This window comes from Macrotis lagotis, chromosome X, assembly GCF_037893015.1.
Source record: "Macrotis lagotis isolate mMagLag1 chromosome X, bilby.v1.9.chrom.fasta, whole genome shotgun sequence".
Classification (NCBI taxonomy): Eukaryota; Metazoa; Chordata; class Mammalia; order Peramelemorphia; family Peramelidae; genus Macrotis; species Macrotis lagotis.
In genome coordinates, this window is record NC_133666.1 from 206703768 (window position 1) to 206728762 (window position 24995).

A 24995-nucleotide genomic window follows, 5' to 3' on the forward strand; every position below is an offset into this window, starting at 1 on the left:
ATTGGAAACCACTCCAATACCATTGTCAAGAAATCCTCAAAAATGGGATCATCAAGAGTCAATCATAACTAAAAAAGGAGTCAATAGCTTTATTAATTTAATAATGACTCTAATATTTTAAGCTATGAAAAAGTTTCAAATTCCAATAATCAAAGAAACGCTATTATTGACATCATCCTTCCCTATCTCCTATCAAATTACCAAAAATAGTAGGAGATAAGAAATTTAAATTAATTCACATCTGTTGATTCAACTATTTTGAAAAACAATTTTGTAACATGCAAGAAAGGTTATTAAATTTTTTATATCTTTGACCCAGAGATTTAATTACTACACTATAAACCCAAGCAGTTTAACAGCAAGAAATAATCTATATGTACAAATATATTCATAGCATATTATTTATGACAAGAAAAAGATGGAAAAATGTAGGCAATGATGGAAGAATGACTAAAAAGTATTTAATGTAAGTGGATATTACTGGGTCATATGCAATAATGAGTATTTTTTTCAATTTGAATAATTTTTTTTTGTTTCTCCAATAATATGCAACAGTAGCATTTACCATTTTTTTTTGCAAGGTTTTGAGCTTTACATTTTTCTGTCTCCCTCTCTTCCCTCCATTCTCACCCCTGGCAGAAAGCAATCCAATACAAGTTCTACATGTGTAATTATGCTAAACATAGATTCATAATAATCATATTGTGAAAGAAGAATCAAGTCCAACATCATGTTGTTTACCAGAAAGACATTTAAAAATGAGAGATATCCAGAGGTGGCTAGGTGGTGCAGTGGATAGAGTACCAGCCCTGGAGTCAGGAGTACCTGAGTTCAAATCCAGCCTCAGACATTTAATAATTAGCTAGCTGTGTGGCCTTGGGCAAGTCACTTAACACCTTCCCTTGCAAAAACAAATAATAATAATAATTCATAGAAACTAGGAAAAATTTTTTATTAAATTATTCTGAACCAGTAGCTTAGGCTAGTCCAGTGATATACAGGTTTGGGATTAGAATTATATGGAGGAAGTTGTGGACCATAAAATACAAGATTAAAAATTTCTAATTGAGTTCATGCAATACTATCTCCTGATTCACTAATTATTGCCAGGTAAAGGAAGGTGGGCAATGGAAGTTTGACTACAATTTGTAGAGGAACAATTTCATATTTTAAGCCCTGGTCCTCTGACCAATTCAATGTTAAAGACAGCACCCTTGCACTCTTTATTTTTGTTTTGTTTTTTTGCAAGGCAATGGGGTTAAGTGACTTGCCAAAGGTATACAGCTAAATAATTATTAAGTGTTTGAAGTCAACTCAGATCCTCCTGACTTCAGGGTCAGTATTCTGACCACTGCATCATCTGATTGTACCATTGCACCCTTGCAATCTTAAAGCAAAACCAGATTAGTCTATGGAAAAGGAAAATATGCTACTCATGGAACAGAAATAATACAAAATGAAGAAAGTACAATCAAAAGAACAATGCACACCATAGCAATAAAACTAAAACTGAAGTCAACTCTAATGAATAATGTCTGTACTATACTTTCTGTGAATAATTCTAAACATGTTTTGCATATCTCCTTGGGAGAGGATTGTATGGATGTTTATTAGGAAGGCACTGCCAAAAATCATTTGAAAAAAGAAAAACAACATAGCACCTCAAGTACAATAAAATTGATTTTTCAAGTAAGAATACTTTTTCCACTAGGAATTGTTTTGATTTCTTTCTTTCCTCTCTCACTCTCTCTTTTTCCTCCCTCCTTCCTTTTCCTTCCTTCCTTCCTTTCTTTTTTGACCTTAGGGAATTGACCCTAATCATCTCTCCTAATTTGATTGAATTTTCATTTATATTTATTTTTATCATTCTTTTATTTTAATTTTGTGTTCCAAATTCTCTCAGTCTCTCTGCCCCGGCCCCCAGGGAACTGAGAAAATAAACAATATATCAATTACACATAGGAATTAATTTATTTTGATTTCTATGAAGAAAGCAAGACCAGAGAATTCAGAATCATTGCTTTGACAAAACTTAAAAAAAACTTGACTCTATGTATTTGTTGATTCTACAATACATTCCATGTGGTGAGTTATCACATAAATTTTGGCAAATTTTTATGACATTTTCAAACCTAACCTTTTTTTCCTCTTTTTTGCTAAGCAACAGGAAAAGAGGCTAGTAAGATTCATTTGTTTCTATTTGATGTACACATACTAAGAACAATTCACACAACTCACCTAACCAAAGCAATACCAGTTAGCCTCACCCACAATGCCTTGCAATTTAATGAACAGTCATATTCGATAAACCTTTTACCAAATACATGACAGTGGTTATTTTCCTAGACTCTGGGCCCTAAAGAGAGAACTGTCATTGCTTAAATAAATTTTATACATGCAATAGATAAGAGCAATAAAGAAAAAAAGAGCTTTTATAAAACAAAGTTGACAGAGCAGAAAGCTATTTTTCCATAATGTGCATGTCTCCACATACTAGGCTGCTTGTGTGTACCAAAGGGAAATAGACAATGAAAGTTAGGAAGCATGAAATAATAGACTTTGCTGTTCAGGAAACGTAAATTTTATTTGAAGAATATAAAGTTTAAAGTCATGGTTTTCAATACACACATGTGATCAGCAAAAATTGATTTCAAGGAGATTTAAAAGTACTTAAATTCTTGCTCAGCAATGCAAATCTCATTGTGCATTCATCCTTATTAATAAAAAATGTGATTGATTTTAAAATGATGTCATCTTGCAAACTTATTCATGAGTCATTTCAGTTAAGATGCTATTGAAAATAAACTGAATTTCAGCTAAGATAGAAGTAAGCTTCTGTTATCCAGTTTTGTTGTAAAGAACACTAAAGAACTGGTGAAGGTGACTGCTCCTGGAGTCTCTCTTCACTCAAGAAAAGTGAGCCAGGTCTTGACCCTTTAATTACCATCATCATCAGAGGACAATTGAAGCCCCTGACTTGATTCAGTTCTTTAGGCCTTTGATTATCTCTTTAATCCCTCACAGAAATTGTCTTAAGCTTTTGTTTTTCATTATTTCCTATCACAGAAGGGAGTCCCTGGATGATGCTATTGTTCTTGAAGGGGAAAAAAAAAAGCCTTGGGGCTCCCACTGCTTATGGCTGGTACTTGTTAACAGGCTGGATAATGCCTTTCCAATTTAGAGCATGTTCCTCCTCCAAGATTTCCCTGTTGTGGCTTAGTTTCCAGCCATGTCTTCATACCTGATCTGTTATCTGAGGGAGAAATTTTAAGTCAGCCCACTCCATGTGGACTGGGCCACCTTGAGAGGGTGGAGGTTGCCTACTATTTATTAAGCAATGATTCTAGTGTACCTGCTTTCCAGGGAATATCCAGCACTGGCTTAAGATTCTGCCAAGGTCCCTGTCAGTATTGAGCTACAATGTGGAGAACCCTACATCCTATTCTGGAAACTGGGATCTTCTCTGTGAATTAAGACAGCCAGATCTAAGTCCTTTCCTTTGGACTTTCAGACTTTAATTTTATTTTTTTCCCTCAGGTTTCAGGCAAAAACAAGTTTCAACATTCACTTCCAAATACTTGAGTTACAAAATCTCTCTCTTCCTGTCATCCCCCTCCCCCCCACTGAGAAAGCAAGTTACTTGATATAGGTTAAAAATGTGTAGTCATGAAAAACATTACCACAGTGGTCATGTTGTAAAAAAATTCCCTCCCCAAAAAAACTAAAGTTAAAAAAAGTATGCTTTAATCTGTATTCAGATACCCTCAGTTCTGTCTTTGGGATGGATAGTGTGCTTTATCATTTATTATCATAAAGACTTCCAGACTTTAATCTGACTAGTTCCAGATAGACTGACTCACAGTCCAAATTTTAATGACATTGGAAAATCACTGTGGTCTCTTCCCAGTACTCAGTTTAGTCAATAATCTTTACCAAGCATCATGCCAAAAGATAGTTTACCATGGTTAGCCCAATCTGCAACTGCTCTTATTTCTTTAAAACTTTAGAGTTCTAGGCTCCCAGCACCAATTTCTGTTATCAGTACAAGAGCAGAGATTCCACCAAAGGGTAGAAGAGGAAGCTCCTGATATTTCCTGCTTATCCCTTTCCCCTGGCACTTGTTTCTCCAGGATTTCCAGATTCAATCCCTCAACCAGTTTTCTAGAAGCTTTTCCTGGGTCAGTGACTACTTAGTTATTCATTTTCCTCTCTCTCAGAATCTAAATGTGACTGATTTCTCTTCGTATTTTTGTCCTTTACTCACAGGCTGCACAAGATACTTATCCTTAAGATACTGGACCCTTTTGATGACCTTGAGGGGAACAACTTCTCAGTGACCCTGATAGACTAACACCACAGGCTAGGAAGTAGGAACTTTCCCTTGTATTTTTGAAAAGCTGCCAAAAGGCTCCCCTATATGTAGGGTTCCCTATATATATGTATGCTATGCTTTGTTTCCAGAGCTCAGAAACAGAGTACATGCTAGGCATTTAACAAATATTTGCTGAACTGAATTAAAGCGAAGGGGAAGGAGACAACTAGGATAAAGACAAAAACAAAAGCAATTAAGCAATCTTTGACCTTGAAAAGATGGAGATGTTTTAATTCTCTCATTAATTCTTTGGCCCTGTGGAGAAGATGTATAAGGCAGAGTTGATTGAGATGGAACTGGGGAGGGTCTTCCATCCATCTAATCTTAGATTCTCATTAAAGAAATGAGGAATAAGATTCCCATTTTACAAATGAGGAAACTGGCACTCCAAACAGACAAATAACCTGCTCAAAGTTATTCAGGCAATGATAGAGAGATAATTTGAAACTAGGGTCTTTGATTCCAAATTCACAGATTTTTTTCTACTGGAACACTTTGACAAGACTAATATTTACCAGAATTTGTGCCATGACATAGGTCAATTATATTCCATTTCTGTCCCTCCTTCATATGGATTAGTTTCCTTGAGAAAAGAAAGAATAATCTAAGGGCTTAATTGCCCCTTTCTTCCCAAATGAACTTATTCCCACCTAAAACATGGAACAGGTTCCAGGCTTTTCCTTCTTGCTTCTTGAAACAGGATTTTAGATCCTTTAAAGAAAAGAAAGCTGTCCCTAAGACTAGACTGGACTGACTTTGCTTCTTTCCAGAGAAGCTCAGTACCACTGTATCCTTTTTGAATATTCTTGCTCTGTCAAAGCAAAGCAAACCTCCTTTAGTTATGGCTTCAATGACTCAACTGCCTTGATTCATCCCCAAATGGGACCCAAACAAAGAGAATGCATAGTTATGTCAGTTTGGGACAAAATGAGAGGTCTTTGAAGTTTGAGAGAAGATTCCTGTAAATAGAAGAACAAAATGGTAGCTACTAGGTGATATATAGGTGAAGGGAATATCCCTAATGAGAGGGAACCCTAAAAAGTCTCATCTGGGAATCAACCCTTTGATTTTTGATTCAGGGATATGCTATTCCTATTAGATTTGGAACTATAAGGAAAACAGACTTTGAGTAGAGATGTAGGAACTCTCACAGGTGGTAAGAAAGTCTCCTAGTTACTTCACAAACAAGATATTCCATTTATTTAAAGATGAATTTTTCTTTCAGTCAGCTCCCTGATGGGGATGGGCTAAAGAGGGAGTAAAGTTCCTAAAGGAAATGAATTTGTCAGATTGGATTTGTTCACTATCCCCTTATCTATAAGGCCAGTCACATTCTAAACCCAAACAGCTTCAGGGGTTAGAATAGATTGACCTTCTGAGTACAGTCCCATCACAAAGGCTTTACACTTTAGCTAAGAGTCTCCCCACACACACATTCATAAAAGCCTGAGCTATTAAACTGGTAAAATTGGTGCAAGAAGTTAGGAGACTTGTGGCTAAGGCAGATACTACAGTCAGGGTAATTAGGAACTCTGAGAGCTGAATGAGGAGACACATTGGAAAAAGGCAATGAGGGACCTTTGGGTATGACCCCTGGAACATGGATTGGTAAGAAAGAAATTAAGGGGCAGTACAAAGGAGTTCAGAGAAATTCAGCAATAGATCCTTAGGGGGGCCCTTCAATCCTACAGCAATTTCCAATTTCCTCTAAAGGATCAGCCTCATTTGGATCATTCAGGAGAAGCTACAGATAATAGACCATGAAGGAGAAGAGTATTATGGGCTCAATATCTATTTAATACCCTAAAATATGATGCTGCTGAAGTGCTGCACTCAATTTGCCAGCAAATTTGAAAACACAATGACAGCAACTAGATTAGAAAATATCAGTTTATGTCCCAATCCTTAAGAAGGGCAATTCCAATGAATGTTCAAATTATCAAAAAAAGTGCTCATTTTATCCACCAGGAAATGTATGCTTAAAATTCTACAAGATATACTTCAGTATTGTGTGAACCAAGAATTATCAGAAGAGTTTGAAAGTGGAAGAACTAGAGACCAAACTGCCAGCATTCACTGGATTAGGAAGAAAGTAAGGAAGTTGCAGAAAATATCTACTTCATTGAGTACTCTAAACCTCTGACTGTGGATCACAACCAAATGTGGCAAGTCATGCAAAAGATGGAAGAGATCAAAGAGATCATCTTGCTTGTTTCCACAGGAATCTGTATGTGGACTAAGAAGCATAAGTTAAAGCCAAACATGGAACTTACTGCTTTAAGATTGGAAAAGGCATATGACAAGGCTTTATAATGTCACCATATTGCAGAGTACATCATGTGAAATGTAAGGCTAAATGAATCAAAAGCTGAAATTTAAGTTTCCAGGAGAAACAGTAACAATCTCAAATATGCAGACAAAAGTATTCTGATAACAGAAAGTGAAGAGGATTTAAGAAGTCTCTTTATGAGGGAGAAAGAGGAGAGTATAAAAATTGGCTTGAAAGTCTGAAAATAGTAGCAAGAAAAAGTCTTAAATTAGCTGCCATGTCCCTACACACATTCTCTGTCTCTCTCTCTCTCTCTCTCTCTCTCTCTTTCTCTCTCTCTCTTTCTTTCTCTCTCTCTCTCTCTCTCTCTCTCTCACACACACACACACACACACACACACACACACACACATACATGAGCAGTATCCAACTTTAACATAAATTACAAAAAAAAAAGGATCTGAACATTCTAAAAAAGCTACGGGGGGGAGAAAATGGTATTCAATCGGTTACGAGCAAAGTCTCACATAAAAATACAGACTGAAAACAATTTCCATAAAAATTTCTAGAAGAACTAAAGAAAGAGTAAACATAATTGTAAAAATCAAATATGAATGGTCCAGGAAAAGTTGGGAAAATAAAATCAATAAAAGAAAATTATGAAAAGAAAATTAAAACCTTTAACATTAAAAAGGGATAAAAAATACTGAAGAAAATAACACCTTACAAATAGTATTGACAAATGGAAAAAAGAGGTACAATAGACTACTAAAGAAGATAATTCTTTCAAAGTTGGCTGACTGCATGAGTTATAATTCCTTCAAAAATCAGACTTAAGAGCTGACTGTATGAGATATCAAAAACTGATTAAACAAATTCAAAAGAATGAAAGATAGAAAAAAATATGAATTATCTCATCAGAAAACAACTGAACAGGAAAACAGATTGAGAAATGGTAATTTAAGAATTACTAGACTACCTGAAAGTCATAATCAAAATTTTTAGAAGTCTAGACATCATATTTCAAGAAAGTATAAGAAAATTTCCCTGATAGCTTAGAATCATAGGATAAAATAGAAATTGAAAGAATCCACTGATCACCTCCTGAAAGAGATCCCAAAATCAAAACTCCCAAGGATATGTTGATCAAATTTAAGAACTATCATGATCAAGGAGAAATTATTGAAAATTTCCAGAAAGAAGCCATTCAAATAATATGGAACCAGTGTGAGGGCCACACAAGATTTAACAGGTACCATGTTAAAGGAGTAGGGCTCAGAAGATGATATTTCAGAGGTCAAAGGAGCTAGATCTACAACCAAGAATACTGTCTACTCAGCAAAAAATGAGGTTACACCTTCAGGGGAAAAAATGATACCAAATGAAATAGGAGATTGTGAGGCAGTCCTCATGTAAAGAACAAAAATGAATAGAAAATCTGACATTCAAACACAAGATTCAAGAGAAGCATGAAAAGTTAAACATGAAAAAATCCTAAGGAACTTAAATAAGATCAAATGGTATACATCCCAATTCAGGAAGATGATACAAATTACTCCTAAAAACTTCATCATTTTTAGGACAGTTTAGAAGTTCACATAGATAGGGGACATCGAGGTAAATTGATTATGTTATGTTGGGATGATAATCTTTTGAAAAAAAATGGAGGAGTGAAAAAGAGGAATATTCTGGGAAAAGAAGGAAGTGAAAAGCAGAATGGGTAAAATTGTACTTCATAAAAAAGTTGGACAAGGAAGAGCTTTTATAGTGAAAGAGAAAAGAGAAGTAGGAACACTTGAACCTCATTCCAATCTGAAGAAATTCCAAGAAGGAAAAAAAGACATAGATGTGCTCAGCTGGGTATAGAAAGTTATCTTACCCAGTAGGGAAATAAGAGAAGACAGGAATGAGCGAAAAGTGGGAGGGAAATCAGAAGAGGGAGGGAAAAATCAGAAGAAACTAAACAGCAATCATAACTTTGTGAATTAGATGAACTCATCTATAAAAGCAAGGGGGATAGATGGATCAAGAATCAAAATCCAACAATATGTTATTTAATAAATACACTTAAAACTGAAAGACACAGTGTTTAAATAATGGGCCAAAACAGAATTTATCATGTTTTAACTGAAGCCAAAAAAGGCAGGGGTCATAATCATGATGTTAGACAAAGCAAAACAAAAATATATCTGATTGAAAGAAATTATCAAGGAAATTACATTTTGAACAAAGAAACCATAGAGTAACCAAGAGGTAATATCAATATTGACATTTATTCTTAATTCTTAAAGGAAAAATTGAATGAATTACAGGAAGAAATAGACAAAAGAACTATAATAATAGGGGACCTCAAATTTCCTCTCTCAGTCCTAGATCAACATATAGAAATAAAAATGAAAGAAGTTAGAAATAAATAGAATTTTTAGAAATGTTAGATATAATAAACCTATGGGAAAAACTGAATGAAATAAAATGGAATATAACTTTGATTTCTGTCATACATGGCAACTTCACAAAAAGTGACCATGTTTAAGGGTATAAAACCTTACAACCAAATGCAGAAAAGCAAAAGTCGCAAATGCATCCTTCTTAGATCATAATGAAATAAAAATTACATTTAATAAAGTGCCATACAGATATAATTAAAACTGGAAATGAAACAATCTTTTTCTTTTCTTTTTTTTTTTGCAAGGCAATGGGGTTAAGTGACTTGCCCAAGGTCACACAGCCAGGTAATTATTAAGTGTCTGAGGTCAGATTTGAACTCAGCTCTTCTTGACTCCAGGGCTGGTACTTTATCCATGATGCCACCTAGCTACCCTAAACAATCTTTTTTCTAAAGAATGAGTGGGTGAAGGACAAATCTTAAACACATTAAATAATTCCATTAAAGAATGAAAACAAGGAAATAACATACCTAAAGGTGTGAAATGGTATAAAAGAAGTACTTAGGAGAAAATATTTTTGAATGTTTATAATAAGAGAAAAAGCAGAACAATGAATTAGGCATGCATCACCCCCCCACACACACACACACATAAGCTAGAAAAACAAGTTAGAAGTCCCCAATTAAATAAAAAAAAAGAAATCTTGAAAACTCAAAGAGAGATTAATAATATTAAAAGTTTAAAAATAAGACAACTAATAATGGGAGCTGTTTTATAAAAAAAATAAAGTAGTTAAACAATTGATTTATTTGATTATTAAAAAGAATAAAGAAAACTAAATTATCACAATCAAAAAATAAAAAAGTTAATATACCTAACCAAAGAAGATAAAATTAAAGCAATTATTAGAACTTATTTGTCCAAATAAATGCCAATAAAACTGATAATCTAAGTGAAACAGATGAATGCCTGAAAATAAAATTTGTTCAAATTAAGAGAAAATAGAATTTTTAAGTAACTTCATCTTAAAAAAAGAAATTGGACAAGCCATAAATGAGCTACCTAAGACAAAATCACCAGGAACAGAAGGTTTCACAAGTGAATTCTTTTTTTCCCCATCTTAAAACAGTTACATTTTATTGATGTTATATCTTTATATCACAATCTTTTAACCCCTTTCCCCTCAGAATGATTCCTTATCACAAATAAAAATGATTAAGAAAAATTTCAATTTAGTGATTGAAATGTATACAATTATTGCTCTTTTTTGTTTGTTTTTGTTTTTTAATTTATTTATTTTGAATTTTACAGTTTTTACCCTAATCTCACTTCCCCCCCCCCACAGAAGGTAGTCTGTAAGTCTGTACATTGTTTTCATGGTATACACTGATCTAAGTTGAAGGTGATGGGAGAGAAATCATATCTTTAAGGTAAAAAATAAAGTATAAGAGATAGCAAGATCAGATAATAAGATGTCAGTTTTTTTTTCCCCTAGATTAAAGTTAATAGTACTTGGTCTTTGTTCAAACTCCACAATTCTTTCTCTGGATACAAATAGTATTCTCCATCGCAGAGAGCCCCAAATTGCCCCTGATTGTTGCACTGATGGAATGAGTAAATCCATCAAGGTTATTGCCCCCATGTTGCTGTTAGGGTGTACAGTGTTTTTCTGGTTTTGCTCATCTCACTCAGCATCAATTCATGCAAATCCCTCCAGGCTTCCCTGAATTCCCATCCCTCTTAGTTTCTAATAGAACAATTGTGTTCCATGACATACATATACAACAGTTTATTAAGCCATTCCCCAACTGACAGACATTCACTCAATTTCCAATTCTTTGCCACCACAAACTGGGCTGCTATGAATATTGTTGTCTAAGTGATGTTTTTTACCTTTTTTTCAAGATCTCTTCTGGGTATAGATACAGTAGTGGTGTTGCTGGAACAAAGGGTATGCATATTTTTGTTGCCCTTTGGCAACAAAATTGCTCTCCAGAAAAGTTGAATGAGTTCACAGCTCCACCAACAATGTATTAATGTCCCAGATTTCCCACATCCCTTCCAACATTGATCATTGTCCTTTCTGGTCAGATCGACCAGTCTGAAAGGTGTGAAGTGTTACCTCAGAGATGCTTTAATTTGCATTTCTCTAATTAGTAATGATTTAGAGCAACTTTTCATATGACTATGGATCCCTTTGATTTCCTCATCTGTAAATTGCCTTTGCATATCCTTTGACCATTTGTCAATTGGGGAATGGCTTGTTTTTTTAAAAAATTTGACTCAGAGGGGTGGAGCCAAGATGGCAACAGGAGAGGACCATCTCTTAGGTGCTCTAGATGAAAACTTATAGCCTAAGGACTCTAACTAAATTTTCAAGAGACAGAACCCACAGAGGGACCCAGTGAGGCAGCTCTCAAACCCAAGGTAATCTGGAAAAGAGCAGAAAGGCTCAGTTTCACGAGGTCAGAGGGGTGGCCCACCATAGGGGTGGCCCACCAGAGTGAAGCAACTTCAGCCTCCTGGAGGCAGCCCCAGGGTGCTGGGAGCCACAGCTCTGGGCAGCAAGGGCAGTTTCATGATCTACACCCTGGGGAGTATCAGGCACAACTTGAGGGATCAGCAGAGAGACATCTGCCAGAGCAAGCACATGAAACCCAGCCCTCAGGGCACACAGTGAGCAGTGTGGTCACAGCAGCCCAGATCCAGAAACCAGAAGCAGAAGCCAGTAAGCAGGAGCCCCCAGGGTATGAGTGCTGAGCTTAGGGAGGGGAGTGGAGAGAGATTCCGAACTCTGTCCTTTGTCCTGGAACAGGACTCTGGCATTCTGATCACATTCAGATTCTAATCACAGTCTAGGCCTCCCATAGAACAGCAGCCCCGCCCCCCCACCTCAGCCCCATGGCAGAGGAGTGCGCTTATGGTCATTCACAGACCAGGACGGAAGACAGAGCCTCACACACTCAAAAGCTCAGGAAGTATCCCAAAACCAGGCACAGCCTAGAGAAATGAGTAAGCAGAGAAAAAAGAACACCATTGAGAAATATTTTGCCTGTGATCCCAAGAAGGATCAAAACACTCAATCTGAAGATGAAGAAGTACAAGCTCCTGCATCTAAAGACTACAAGAAAAATAGAAATTGGGCTCAGGCTATAACAAAGCTCAAAAAAGACTTTGAAAATCAAGTGAGGGAGATAGAAGAAAAATTGGGAAAAGAAATGAGAGAGATGCAGGGAAAACATGGAAATGAAGTCAGTAGCTTAGTCAAGGAGATCCAAAAAAAAAAATTCTGAAGAAAATAACATTCTAAAAACCAGCATAAGTCAAATGGATAAAACAGTTCAAAAAGTTATTGAGGAGAAGAATGCTTTAAAAAGCAGAGTTGGTCAGATGGAAAAAGAGGTAAGAAAGCTCTCTGAGGAAAACAAATCCTTCAGACAAAGAACAGAACTAAGGGAGGTTGCTGATTTTATGAGAAATCAGGACAAAATACTTCAAAATGAAAAGAATGAAAAATTAGAAGAAAATGTGAAACATTTCATTGAAAAAACAACTGATATGGAAAACAGATTTAGGAAAGATAATTTAAATATTATTGGAATACCTGAAAGTCATGACCAGGAAAAGAGCCTTGACATTTTCAAAGAATTACTATAGGAAAATTGCCCTGATATCCTAGAAGCAGAGGGCAAAATAGAAATGGAGAGAATCCACCAATCTCCCCAAGAAAGATACAAAAAAACAACTCACAGGAATATTATAGCCAAGTTCCAGAACTCCCAAGTCAAAGAGAAAATATTACAAGCAGCCAGAAGGACACAATTCAAATACCATGGAACTGCAATCAGGATCCCACAGGACTTAGCAACATTGGAAGCTCATAGGGCTTGGAATGTAATATTCCAGAAGGCAAAAGAGCTTAGAATGCAACCAAGAATCAATTACCCAGCAAAACTGAACATCCTCTTCCAGGGAAAAAGATGGACTTTCAATGAACCAGGGGAATTTCAAATGTTCCTGTTGGAATGGCCAGAGCTGAACAGAAGGTTTGACCTTCAAACACAGGACTCAGGTGAAGCATAGAGAGTGGAGGAGAAGGGGAAAATATGAGGGACTCAATGATGATGAACTATATATGTTCCTGTATAGAAAAATGATACTGATAATACTCATATGAACCTTCTCATTTAATAGAGCAGGTAGAAGATGCTTTTATAGATGAAGAACAGGACAAAGATAAATATGAAGACATATTGTGGTGTAAAAATGGAGTCACCAGAGAAAAGGGAAATGTAATGGGAGAAAGAAAAAGAAGTAGGATAAGATATTTCCTATAATAAGATTCTTCTTTATTACAATGAGCTATTGCAATGATATGGAAGGAGGGAAGGCAAGGGGGAATGAGGGAATCTTTGCTCTCATCAGTGGTGTCTAGGAGAGGAAACAGCATATATACTCAATGGGGTATAGACATCTTGAATAAGAAGGAGAGAAGAGGGGCAGCTAGGTGGCGCAGCTTCCATAGTGGATAAAGCACCGGCCCTGGAGTCAGGAGTATCTGGGTTCAAATCCGGTCTCAGACACTTAATAATTACATAACTGTGGCCTTGGGCAAGCCACTTAACCCCATTTGCCTTGCAAAAACTTAAAAAAAAATAAGGAGAGAAGGGGGACAGGGGGAAGGGGGGTGATGTGAGTGATGGAAGAGAAGATACACCATGGGGGGAGAGTGGTCAGATATAACACATTTTCTTTTTTACTTCTTGCAAGGGGCTGGGATTGGATGGCTTGTCTGGGACCATGGGACCAGGTGGATGCTGGGCCTAAGGGGTGGTATGTGGGCTCAGGGCCTCTTGGCCCCAGGGCCGGGGATCTGTCTGCTGCACCACTCAGCTACCCTACAGCAGAGACAGAGTGAAAAGAGAGAGAAAATATAGTACATGGTAGTGGGGAAGTAAGAATGGAGGGAGTTGCAATCAGCATTGGCAACGGTGGATAAAGATGGAAGTAACTTTTATGATGGGCTTATCATAAAGAATGTGATCCACCTGCAACAGAGCTGGTGGTGTTGTTGGAACACAGACTGAAACACAATTCTATTATTATTATTATTTTTTTGGGGGGGTTGCAGGACAAATGGGGCTGGGTGGCCTGCCTGGGGCTGCACAGCTGGGTGATTGTTGGGTGTCTGAGCCCAGATTTGGACCCAGGTGGGTGCTCCTGGCCCAAGGGCCAGTACTCTGTCCACCACTCAGCCGACCCTACTATTATTAGTCTTACTATTTTATTTTATTTCTTTTTCTTGTTTGTTTTTTGCAGGGTAATGAGGTTGGGGTAGCTTGCACGGAGTCACAAAGCTAGGTGACTGTTGGGTGTCTGGGGTGGGATTTGGGCTCAGGTGCTCCTGGCTCCAGGGCCAGTGCTCTGTCCACTGCACCACCTGGCCATACCTACAATTATTATTATTATTTTTCTTTTAATTTTAATTTTTTCTCTCCTGTTTACTTTATTGCCCATGTGGGTCTATATTTTTTGGGCGGAGGGGGTTTTGGTTACTCTTAAGAATATTTAAGTAATGTACAAAAAATTATTTGCACAAAATAAGAATAATCAAATAAATAAATACATGAGAAAAAAATTTGACTCAGTTATCTGTATATTTTAGAAATGAGTCCTTTGTCAGAAATACTAGTGGTAAAAATTGTTTCTCAATTTACTACATTACTTTTGACCTTGGTTACAGTGGTTTTCTCTGTGCAAAAGCTTTTTAATCTAATATAATCAAAATTATTTAGTTTTTTTTAATGATGTTCCCTATCTCTTCTTTGGTCACAAAATATTTCCCTTTCCATAGATCTGACAGGTAAACTACTCCCTGATTTCCTAGTTTATTTCCAATATTGTTTTTTATGTATAAATCCTATATCCATTTTGATCTTATCTTGGTATAGAGTGTGTGAGATGTTTACAAGTGAATTCTACCAAATACTTAAAATAATTAATCTTAATGCTATCAAAAGTTTTTTGAAACAATATGTAAGGAGTTCTACCAAATTTCTTCTATGACACTAGTATAGTTTTGATACTAAAATAGAAAGGACAAAAACAGAAAAAAAAACTATAATCATTTTTCCTAATGAATACAGATGTAAAAATTTTAAAATAGATTACAGTCATTTTAAAAAATATTTTACCCTATTACTAGGTGGGATTGATACTAGGAAAGGAAGTGTGATTCAGTATTATAAAATCTATTAATGGGGCAGCTAGGTGATGCAGTAGATACAGCACCGGTCCTGGAGTCAGGAGTACCTGAATTCAAATCTAGCCTCAGACACTTAATAATTACCTGGCTGTGTGACCTTGGGCAAGTCACTTAAAAACAAACAAACAAATAAATAAATAAGAAAAACTATTAATAATACCTGTCCATATTAATAATAAAACATCAAAAATCCTATGAATACCTCAATAGATGCAGAAGAAGTTAACAACAAAATACAACACTCAAATCAAACACAGAAAGCATAGGAATCAGTGGAACCTTTTTTAAAATAACAAATAGAATTCATCTAAAATAAAGAGCAAGGATTATCTGTAATGGGTATGAATTTGAGGCCTTCCCTGTAAGATCTGGGGCAAAGCAAGGATGTCTGTTATCACCACTCTCATATAATAGTATTTGTTAGTTATAGCAGTAAGACAATAAAAAGAAATTGAAGGAATAAGAATAAGCAGTGAGAAAACAAAACTATCACTCCTTGCAGATATAGGAACTCTATCAAATTAACTAAAAATATAGTTGAAACAAGAAACATTTTTAGCAGCATTGTGACATAAAAAATAAACCCACATAGATCACCATTATTTATATATATTTGCAAAAAACACAGCAGAAAGATATAGACATTCCATTTAAAATAATTAGTCTAAAATATTCTAGCCATGATAAACCCAAAATCTATATGAACCCAATTATAAAACCTTTTCAAGCAAATTATGAAAATATTCATATAGAAAATATTAATTGCTCATGAACAGGACAAGCCAACTGAAGAAAAATGATAATTATTCATAAATTAATTGATTTATTGAATACCATATCACTCAAACTACTAGCTCTAGAATGAATCTTAACAAAATTTACCTGGAAAGGCAAAAGATAAAGTACATATCAAGGGAATCAATAAAAAAAAAAAGTGAAGCAGGGGCAGCTAGGTTGAGCAGGGGATAGGCTGACCCTGACATCATGAGGGACCTGAGTTCAAATCTGATCTCAGACATTTAATAATTACCTAGATTATAAACAAAAAAAAATGTTTAGGAAGGTATTCTACCAGATTTCAAGCTATATTATAAAGCAGTAATCATTAAAACAATCTGATCTTGGCTAAAAATGCAAGTGGTGGATCAGTGAAATAGATTAGGCACACAGTACACAGTAGTAAAATTACCAAAGAAGTCTAGGGTTTGATAAGTCCATAGTTCTTCATCTTTGAGATAAGAAAGCAGCATTTGACAAAAACTGATGGGAAAATGGTTTGGGAGAAACTAGACATAGACCAACATCTCACTCCTCCTCTCCAAAAAAAGGTCAAAATGTATACATGATTTAAACATATTGATATCACAAGAAAATTAAGAGAAGATATATCAGATATATAGAGAAGGCTTTGAGTTTATGACCAAACAAGAGATAGAAGGGAAGAAACTAAAAATAGAAATTAAAAAATATTTTGTAACATTAAAACTAATGCAACCAAAATTGGAAAGGAAGCTGGGGAAAAACATTTACAACAAATTTCTCTGATAAAGGTCTCATTTCATTAACTGTGTCAAATTTATAAATGTGAGAGTCCTTCACAATAAATGATCAAAGGATTTGAAAAAGCAGTTTTCAGAAGAAGAAATCAAACTATCAATAGTCACATAAAATTGCTCCAAAACACTATTGATTAAAATAGCAAATTAAAAGAACTATGAGGTTCACACCTATGAGACTGACTAATATGATAGAAAGGAAAATGAAAAAATAATGAAGGCTATGTGGAAAAAAAACATGTAGTGTTGGTGGATTTTTGAACGGATTCAACCATTCTGGAAAACCATTTGGAACTATGCCCAAGGTCTACAAAAATGCATACTCTTTAGCATAGAAATACCGCTACTAGGTCTGCATCTCAAAAGGAAAGGAAAGAACTTACATGTACAAAAAATATTAACAACAGTTCTTTTTATGGTATAATTGCACTCTCCCTCCTCTCAAGTTAGACAATTTGAAAGGAAATTCTTGCTTTTACCTGAAGTGATTCTGGTTTAATATTTTTTAAATATTAAATATTAAATATTAAATAAAATATTCTACAATGTTGAACTGATTCTAGAATTACTGAAAATAAACTGAGCTTTAAAAATTCTACACTACCATTAATTGGATATAAACAAAAATAGCCAGTACAGACACAACTTTAATATTTCTTGAAGCATGGGATTGTGGGAATTAATTAAATTTTTATTATTGTTCATACTTAAGGAGAATTATTAGGAGAAATTTCTGTCCATGAATAATTCAAATTACTTATTAAAGTCAAAATTAAGATGCATTAAATATGTTTATTTATGTTAGGATATTTGAATAGGGATTATTTTATTCATTGTATATGTATCCCCAGAACAAAGCATGATGAATGATATTAGAGCAGACAATCCATATTTGTTGATTGATTACTTAAATACTTAAATCACAGTAGCTTAAATCCTCCAGGAAAACTTCCACTCAAAATGCTGCAAAATATTCATAGTCGTATTAATTGGTTAAAGTTCATTTTTACAGTATAAGGGGGGAAAAGAAATAAATATTTTCTACAAAGTATTTATGAAGAGTAAGCACAACACTCTATTTCATTTTACTGCCTTTTAAATCTCCCTTGACCACTATAGAAAAACTACTTTTGACAAGTCTCAAAACTATTACCAGAACTATTACCAGGAAAGAATAGTTTGTCCTTTGACTGCAAATCTCTTGAATCCATTCATTTCTTCCACCTCTATTAATATGAAACTAGATCTTATTCACTATCTAGTCAGCTTTACCAGAACTACTTATTCCCTGATAGAATCTAATTAACACAGTTTTTTGGTAAAAAAAGGCAAGGTGATGATATTATTATTTTGTGTGTCATTATACAAATGTGATTAACACTGCAAAAAATATATGTAACTAAGCATCTTAGTTCTCCTAGGTTATTTTATGGGTGGGACTGAATAACATGTAGAAAGCAGAAATCAAAGACATAAAGAAAAAGTTTGTTGAAATAAGTCATAAGAATTATGGGATTGTATTGAAGGTGCATACATTTATTGAGAAATTTCCATGAGAAAACAATTTACAGAACAAAACAAAAAAAGGCAAGTAACTGTCCACAAGGAGCTTACAGTTTATTGGGGACGAAAAGGGGACAAGAGTTACCTAGAAGACATTTAAGCTCTGGAAAAAAGTAAACTGAGTTTTATCAGAAGCTGTTCCCTCAGTTTCCAGGCTTTCACAATCCCCTTGATTACATATACTGAGTAATATAAAATGACTTATAGATTAGAGAATATTAGTATTAGAAGGATACTTAAAGTTCATGTGACCATTCACTGAGAAAGTTAAGGCTCAAAAGTGAAGTGCTTATCTAAATTGCCAAAATTAGTCCATGGCAATCCTGGGATTAAACTCTACTAAAATCTGTTCCCAAGTTTAGCTATTTTTCTACTACCTCCTGTTGCCTTAACTAATACTATATACTCAGTGTGAGTCAGTTTAAAAGAGTGCTGTGGTCAGATCTGCGACAACTGAGAAATTAAGTTTTCTCCATAAAAAAAGTCCTCCATTCTAAAACTATAGTTTAAACCCTGCAACTGAACAAAGTGGGCAATCATTTATAAAATGAAGATTATTGGAAAGAAAAATAAAGTTCCTATTAAGGGATGTTAAAGGTTTTGAGATATGATTGCCTGCTGACATCCCCTAAAAAAAAGATAAAAAGATATGACTAGCTTTCAAAAGAATTCTAAAGTATAGAGTGCTGTGCACTCTCCTTGGATTGATTGAGGCAGAGTGGGCAGAGCAGCAGTAGTTGGCAACACCAAGGCTCTTCATATTTCTTACTGGATTCTGACCTGGAAAGCCAGACTAGAAAAATTAATTCAGTAGGCCTGACTCAGACCAACCCCCAAGGGAGATCAGAGATGCCGCTGAGCATCTTCAAATTCCAATACAAAGAAAATCATCCTTTTGACTGGAAAAAAATAAAGGGAGAAAATTCAGAACAATACCCTTACAATATATTGACATAACAATACTTGTAATTGTGGAGAAGATACCAAAAGCCAGAGTCCCTGACCTGTACAAAAGGGATTATTTGGTGTCCTCTAACCTTAAAGTTGGTCAGCTCTACTTCTTAATTCAGAAGCAGATCTACCTTCAGCCAGAAGACTTCCTATTTTTGTTTGTCAACAGCACTATCCTTCCTTCTAGTGCCATCATGGGCCAGTTTGATGAGGACAACCATGAAGAAGATTCTTTTCTCTGTAGCCTACAGTGATGAAAGTGTCTATAGGAAGAAAAAGGTATTGTAGGACAGAGCTACAGGACTGGCTAGGGGAAGTTTTCAACATGTATGATTTAGAAATGAGAATGGTATCCCTCCTTCCTGCCCTCTTCCTACCCTGCAAAATTAACTTTTGTTGTGCTGGATAGAAGACTGGTGGACACATGGGTGGGCAGGAGGAATTGATAGACTATTTTCACATAATATCTGTCCAGGAAGAACTTCCCAGTTTTCTTATGGGGGGGAGGGGAGAGGAGGAACCTAGTTGGATATATTTTTAGAAAGGGTGTGGGTGGGAGAGACAAAAGAAAATACTCAATGACTATTCCAGTATTTGGACAAACTTGTTTTTATCATCTCTCTTGGCAATTATCTCTTCCATAATCCTACTGTGAGTTTGATTCTCCCCAAATATACCTAGGTATTATTTTCAAGGGGGAATATGACCCTAGCGTATTAGACTTTGTATTTCCAGATTTCACTAAAAGGTGAAGTAGGGAAAGGCATGGAGTATGGAGGATAAGGGGAGAATGTTTGCTCTTCTATGTCTTCTATGGAGTTATTGGGTCAATTGACATTTCCTTTTTGTCCTTCTAAATTGGGAACCAAAGAGAAAACATCTGGTATTAGGATTCTAAAATAAAATTCCTCCTTTCTTCATATTTCTGTCTTAACTTCCATTCTACTGTTTCATGAAATGTCCCAGTGGTGGTGAAATCAACTAAGAGAGTGTGTGGTTCTGAGTTCTGTAGACCAGAAAAGAGGGAGGGTAGGCAAGATATATCACTAAACTGATTCCCAGCCTCTCTCTGAGTACCTTTTAGATCAGAACAAGAAGATCTCTCTTTCCTGGACTTAATTAACCTTCAAACAGTCTCAACTCTAGGTGGGAACCATACCTATCATTTCCAAACACCACTATTCTGGGTACAGGAGAAGGTGGAGAAAGGGATTAGCTCCTTTCCAGCATTCTTGCTTCTATTCATACATAAATGGTTGATAAATTCAACTCCCTTATTCTGTATTCATTCATCAAAGCTACTGGTTAGCAAGTTCTGGGTCCTGATTTATTTTGTCAGTTTTGATTAGTGTTTTCTCTTTTGGGAAAGGGTGGGATAAGGGGGAAGGGAGAGAGATGTTTGAGCTCAGCCATTTAATTCCATTTTTGCTTTGTTAGAATCTGGTCCCCTGTGATGGAAAGACACCTCTCTTTGTTGGTTGTACTAGCTGCAGGTTCTTGCTATCAAAGCAAGGAAACAACAAAATTGCACACATTAAGATTAAAAAATTGTAAACCATAGATCACAACGTTAAAATATGATTCAAATAATTAATAGCAACAGAAAATGAAAACAACTGAAGTTTTATCTCATACCCTATAAATTGGCAAAGATCCTGGTCTCTGTTTCAAATATTTTTCTTAATTGTGGTTTGGGGAGAGTTCAATGAGGGGAGGGAGCCATGAGTGAAAAATGTGCTGTAAAAGCAAAACATCAATAAAATATATTTTTTCAATGGTTGATAAAACAGTCTATTTCACTCCCCATTGCTAGATGTGAGAGAAAGCAAGTGAAAAGGTGGCACAGAAAAGTTAAATTGCTCAAGGTGCAAATAGTCAAGAAGCTTCTGGCACCATACTATGCCACAAAGTTAAATGGGTTAAGCCCCATAAAGAAAATATTGAGATAACCAAAACTTTCTTTGTGATACATCAACTTTTAATACAAAGCAGTATCTCCTTAGTCTTCTTACAGAGGCCTTTTCTCTGAGTCTGTTTTTTAGGCCACAAAGATACCTGCTTCATTGTAACCAAGGACTTAAAATGAAGTTCCTGATGAGTTAAAGATCAGAATAAATCCATAACTAGTGTACTATCTGAGTCACTGTACCTCAATGACATAGAGAGAGCAGCTATACTTCCTCTTTGTATCAACCTCTCTCCCCTTCACTTTCATCTTACTAAAAAATATAATCAACCATTTATTTTTGTGCTACTCATAGTACTGAATACAGTGAAGTCCCTGTATTACTGAAATGTGAGACTATAAGTCCATGCTTTATGTTAACTTGAGCTTTTTTTCAAATTTCAAGAATCCCTTCATTGAAGGGATTTCAACTGAAGAAACTGTGGTTGATCCAGATGATTTCCATATTACTTATAGGGTAATTTTAGGGTGTATGGCCATAGGCTAGGATTTTCAGCCATATACTATCAAAAAGCCCAGTCTATGACAGAAAACAGATAACTGAATAATAAAATTAACAACACAAAATTCCTACTTCTTTTTTTAATGAATACTGAAAATTGTAGGACAATATTTTGGTAAAAAGAATACTTTTTTTCAATATTTACATTAATCTTCCCTATAAAAGCCAAAATTCTATTATTGCTATCCAAAAGGATTTGGAGATGACAAACTCTGACAATGCCTCTCTCACAGCAGGATACTGAATCCTATTTTAAAATTAAACTGTTGTTTAAATGCAAAACAGTTAGGCTCACAACCTAACATAAAAGAACAATTCAGATTCCTAGCTGCCATTTCAGTTACCGCTTTCTTTTACATTTTACGGGAGAGATTTGCAAATATATTTTCATATCAAGTAAAGTCTAAGACATTAACATCTTGCTGTCAGTACTTCACACTGTGCTCTTTTAAATTCTTAGAGCATAGACACTAAGTGCAAGGACAGATCGTGGTGCAATCTCAAATTAAGTAAAACATTATAGACAGAATCAGTAGTAGAAGATGTTTGCTTTATTTGCTATCTCAACCATATGAATATATCTACCCATTGAACACATTGGCTTAAGTGTACCTTCTTTCTGTATTTTAACTGCCCTACTCTTTTTTTTAATCTAGTTTAGCAAAACAAGTCTTTTTTCAAAAAGACAGAAGGTTAAAAAAAACAAGTAAAAGGTCTCCCCTCCCCCCAGTAAGAGCTTAACTGCAGCACCTTCTGTGAGAGCTTCAGAAATAACTGTTAGGCAAAAAGGTGAAAGTGTTGCAACCCTGCTAAGTCAGCCCAGATAAGTCCTTTTTCAAAACCTGCTTCATTGAATCATTTTTCAATGTTATTTCAGTTTTTCTTAGATAGAAAATTTCCTAACCCCTCCTCTTCTTTGAAAATTTGGTAACCATAGTTTCTGAATCCTGCTGGGACTTGATAATGTAGAGATGCTTTCTACCTGTTATTAAGCTGCTGATAGCAGTGTTTCTGTTGCAATTTGTGAGAAATGTCAGCTGAAGGCTGAGTATATTGTACACACTACATTTTCCCAGCTGGAGATCTGAGTAAATGGGAAAGCAAAAACATGAATACACATGTACTGTAGCCTTGAGGGAAGAGAAAGGCATAAAAAGTCAGCAGGCTAAATCAAGTGGGTGGTCTTGATTACAAAGTAAGTAGATAACAAATACACTAAGGATGATGTAACTAAATGGTTAGAAAACAAATACTCAGAAGACAGAGAAACTGTATCATCTGACTGGACAGATATTTTGCATGCTTTCTCTTTGCTCTGCTAGGATAGAATATTAAGAATAGCACAGGAAAAAGGTCAGAAGAAATGGGTCTGAATTCCAATTCTGATACTTACCAGCTGGGACTAGGAAAGCCCCAGGTGGGAAATCTCAGGTGGGATGAGGTTGGGGGTAGGCCCAGATTATCTAAAACGATTTCCAAAAATAGAACCCCATAATATTGTATACAACTCTTCTTATAGTGATCTGCTATATAAATAAAAAAGCCTTTGATTTTTATTTAATTGTATTTAATCACAAGGTCACTTGAAACTAAAAACAAATAACTTTGCAAATTTAAAAAGTTTAAAAATGAAATCACTGTACTTATAATAAGTATATTAACTGTCTCTTTTCAAGGTACCATTTTTTACATTAAAACTAAATTTAATTTTTACTGTTTTTACTACATCAACATCCCTTCTATGGGAATAACTTCAGATTTTCCTGGCTAAAGAATGTATACATCATAGAAGCTTTGAGTGGCATTGTCACAAAGTAGGTCAAGTGTCTATGATCAGTACTTATAATATTGATTTTAAAAGTTATCCAGCAAACAAAAAAAATTAAGTATTTTTATCCCACCTAAAGTATAAATAAAAAATTTCAATGCATATAGTCACACTGTTCAGTTAAATCATCTACAGAGTTTAGTTTATTTTTCTTCTATAGGTATAGATGTTCATAATGAAATAAAGTGGACTATGTCAACTACTTACTACCTATATTATTTTGGTTAAGTCTGGGTCTTAATGTGTTGATTTGTAAAATAAAGGAATTGGACTTGATATCCCAATTTCTTTAAATCAATAAATCTATGACCTTATATCTATATCTATATATATTCTAACCATAGTCATGGAACAAATATCATAAACTCTGTAAAGCACTGGAAATACAAAAGAGGGACAATACCTGTCATCAATGAATGTGCCTTATTTTAGGGGAAGTTTATCTTTCCAAAACTTATACCAAAATGAATGATAATTAAGGAAGAGTGTTTTGGTCTAGTACTGAGGTGGGGACCCTCCAGTCAGCTGACCCTTTTGGTGTGGTGGTGTGAAAGTTACCATGGGGGGAGGGACAGACACACTCGGAATTCAATAAATCTAGAAGCTTTTTAGGAATGTATTAATTAAATGTTTGACCAAATGTAGTCTGTGAGTGATATGAATATCCAAATGGCTCTTGGGGGAAAAAAGTCCCCCATACCTGGTTTAATGGATAACAGGGCTGGTGAATCAAAGGATACCATGCATGGTATTCCCTTTTCCAGGAAACAATAATGGTACTAATTTGTTTAAGATTCCCAGAACCAGGGATGGAAAACAGTGAGGGGATAGAAAGATTATAGAAAGAGGTTGATTGAGGAAGAACATGTCTGGGGATCTAATACCCCCTACCAGCTGGGTAATTGACTTAGCTTCCAAGATATCATGGTTTCTGTGATGGACTGAAGCAAGATAGCATGGCAAGAAGCTATGCTAAATTTTCAAATTCTGAAGGTGCTTGAACTGATTAAAGCAAGACTTCTAACTAGCACTCCTTTATAAATTTCAACTGAAATATAGCATTCCTACTGGCTACTCCCTCAATTTGCATTTGCAGGTTGATACTCTGCCCTCTGAGGTTCGGGGTACTTTATGAATGCAAATTACTAAAAATACAGCTAAGGAGTCCTATTCAGTTAAAATTTTTAAGATGACTTAGTAAATATTTACCATGGTTATACATGTATAGGTTATATTAGATTGCTTTCTTCCAGGGAGAGGAAGGAAAGGTGAGGGGATGGAGGGAGGGAGAAAAATGTAAAACTCAAAACCTTACAAAAAATGATTGTTGAAATCT

General features: G+C 35.3%; 1 protein-coding gene and 1 pseudogene across 8 annotated transcripts in view; one reads left to right on the forward strand and one right to left on the reverse strand.

Moving 5' to 3' along the window:
- The window catches only part of ZNF608 (zinc finger protein 608), a 206189-nt gene that overhangs the window by 40381 nt on the left and 140813 nt on the right, over positions 1 to 24995 (reverse strand). The window lies entirely within an intron of this gene.
- On the forward strand, positions 19262 to 19696 carry LOC141503374 (gamma-aminobutyric acid receptor-associated protein-like 1 pseudogene; annotated as a pseudogene).